The 3,268-nt window shown below is 44.8% G+C and overlaps 1 pseudogene; it reads right to left on the bottom strand.

Moving 5' to 3' along the window:
• Positions 1-1,117: 1,117 nt before the first annotated feature.
• Positions 1,118-2,444, bottom strand: LOC131754965 (EH domain-containing protein 1 pseudogene; annotated as a pseudogene).
• Positions 2,445-3,268: the final 824 nt, after the last annotated feature.

Below are 3,268 nucleotides of genomic sequence, written 5' to 3'. Positions count from 1 at the left end.
AGGTAGAAAGTTGGGTAGTTAGAAGGTAAAATAGGCAATTGTGAGTTAATGAGATCAGAGAAGCCGCTGCATAAATGCTATGAAGCTTGATATTTTCCTGAAAAATATTAGGAAATAACTGAAGTGCTTGCAGAAAAGTGGTGGAGCAGTCATATTTGTGTTACAGCTCATTCTTCCATATGAAAAACAGATATTTTATTTAGTTTACTGAGATAAAATGTACACACATTAAAATGCACCTGAATGTATATACTTGCATAACTAACTCCATCTCCCCAAATGTTCCTTCATGCCTGTTAGCAATCAAACTCACCTATCTTCAGCCCCAAATAACCAATGATTTACAGTAGCCAAAACTTGGAAGCAACCCAAATATCCATCAACGGGAGACTGGATAAACAGATGGAAGTATACTTATGCAATGAATTTTTTTTTTTTTAGCAACGACAAAGGATCAACCATGATGCATGCAGCAACACAGAAAAACCTCAAGAACATTGTTGCATGAAAGAAGCCAGGCACAAGAAAACACGTTTACATTAAATTCCCAAACAGCAAAACTAATTATAGAAAACATCAAGCATGCAGGACTGCTTAAGATAATTATGGAGGTAATGATAGTTTTTTGATAAATAGATTTGGGATATTAAATTTCCTGCACTTGTATATTACAACTAAAACTTTTTAAAAAAAAACATTATTTTGGAAATCAAGATACCTGAAATTCAGATTTAAGTTACAGTTCTATTATGTATTAGCTATAAACTCTTTAGAAAGTTATGGTGCCTTACTGAGATTCAAAATCCTATAACCAGCGTTTGACATCACTTTTCTCATTGAGCTCTGGTAATTATGAAAAGGCATGACACATATTAAAGTGCTTAATGGAGTATCTGGCTCATAGTAAACTAATTTCAGGTGAGGAGTAGATAGATATCAATACTGTTATCCTATCAGTGCTGTTATCCTATAAATTTTTTTTTTTCCTTACCTTTTTCAAAAGCTGAGGAAACATCCGCTCAGTCTTTAGGGTCCTTGAGAACTGGTGACCCTTCCCCTCCTCAGTCTCTGACTGGCCGGATGCTGAGATGGCTTGGGGGGGGCGGGGCAGGGTGGGTCACTGGTGCTTCTGCTTGGAGGATGAGATCAGGCAAAGAGGCACGTCAGCGGGCACCTTGTGGCCCTTGAGCTTGACTTTGGCGAGGTGTTTGCCCAGGACAAATACCTCATCTTCCAGCAGCCCATCCTGGTCTGCATCAGCCAGCTTCCAGACCTACCCCGGCACCGTATGGGGCAGCATGGACTTCGCCATCTCCTACTTGGCGTTGGCACTCATGATCTGACTGCTGAAAGGTGACAGTATGTAGAACTCGTTGCAGGTGGGCTTCTCCTGTCCACCACCCACTCAACGTCATCAGTGTCCTCACCGGGCCCCTCACCATAGTCATGCCCCAAACGCCTATTCTGGAGCCATACAAGGCACGGCCCTTCACAGCCTGGCCCGGCACACCATGACATCATCTGAGCGGTGTCACTGACCAGCATATCATCCATCATGTCCAGCAGCTTGGGCTTCAAGGCCTGGAACTTCAACACAATGCATCTCTTGTCCTCCGGGCCTTGATGACCTCTGAGAACTCTTTGGAGATACCCACTTCAGAAGCGTCAAAGAGCAGGATGATGCAGTCCACACGCTTGGTGAACCATTCCAGGCCCTCCACAAGGTCATAACCTCTCCTGAGGTGCTTTCTTTCCAGACAGAATCCCGGGAGGGCCGAGGGTGTGTCTGCTGTCCAACACTGGGCTAGGCAGCTGGGCACGCACGAACCTGTTGGGGAATCTGTACCGAAGATGTTGAGCTTGTGGAAGTGGTGCCACGTCACAACGAGCAGGTGTCGCCGGGCACCACATCCTCGGCGAGGCTGTGTTTGGTGGCGAAAAAGGAGTCAGTGGTGTGCTCGGCCCTATACGCATTCCCAGGAAGCCCTTCTTCATCAGGTGCCTCCTGAAGGTGTTTTTGCGCATACTGTACAGGCCCACGAGGAGTAGCTTGGGCTACGGTCAGAGTCAGAGTCCTCCAGCGGCGGGGAGTGGAACTCGTGGGAGCCTTACTGCTCCTCCAGGGGCAGCAGCTTCCGGGGGATACAGTGACCGCAGCCCCTCGGCCACCATTTGGAAGAGCTCTGGCTTCTTCTTGTGGCGAGTATTCTTGCCAAGCCAGCTGAACGTGCTGCCAGAGATGCGGCTGGCTGTGGCGTGTCAAACGGCTGGCTGAGAGCCGGAAGAGGGCAGAGAGCCAAGGCGGGCGGTCGGTGGGAACAGCGTGCATTGCGCATGCGCTGCGCGTGCGCACCGCAGGGTCGGTTGTAGGCGAGTCTCTTCTGAGGATAATCTGCTGGGGTTGAGGAGATTTTAAATAGGCGGGCCGTCGGCCGGGACGGCATGCGCTGCGCATGCGCTGCGCGTGCGCACCGCGGAGTCTGTTGTGGGCGCGTCTCTTCTGCGGATAAAATGCTGGGGTTGAGGAGATTTTAAATAGGGGATTGGAGGATTTACCTTAAAAGAACAAGGTAAATGCATCTGTCTGATCTTGTGATATCTACCATTTTAGAGCATACTGTGTGTTGCCAGGGGAAGGTATCTCTACTTTCACTAACTTAGCGACATAGTATGAGTTAGGTGTTTTTATTGAGAAGATCAAGACCAAAGGAGACGTGACTAAATGTTCAGAGACTCAATTTATAGGGATGTTATTGAAAATGTAAGAATATAACTAGGTGAAATTAGCCTTAAGAACCAGTTAGAAAATAAGTTAAGAAAACACTTGTATATATGAGACAGTTCATAATTTACTGCATTTATTTCTTAATTTATCATACTTTACCCATTGAAGTTTAATAGACAAAAGTTTGGTAATTTACTATCTCAAAGTATTTCTTTTTAAAAAGGAACTTGTAATAATGTATTAGCCCAGACTCAGACCAAAAAGTGCCTTTACTGCCCTATCAGATGGTCTGTGTTGGGACACACATTACATGGGAACTTCAAGATGCTCAAGTTCAGTTAATGATGGACTGTTTCACAGCAAAAGATCAAATAGTTTGTTTCCTTATACTTCCAACTAAGTTATTCTGTTCTGAAAGAAACTAATCAAGTAGAATCAACTACTTATGTCTTGCTCTCATTTATGAAATTCTTTTGTTTTCCTATCATGGAATAGAGTAAAGATATGAAGTCATAGGTGTTTAATTTTAATATACATTAAATT

Source organism: Kogia breviceps, chromosome 4 (assembly GCF_026419965.1).
Source record: "Kogia breviceps isolate mKogBre1 chromosome 4, mKogBre1 haplotype 1, whole genome shotgun sequence".
Lineage (NCBI taxonomy): Eukaryota > Metazoa > Chordata > Mammalia > Artiodactyla > Physeteridae > Kogia > Kogia breviceps.
Note: the sequence above shows the minus strand (reverse complement) of the source record. Positions and strands in the feature narration are given on the sequence as shown.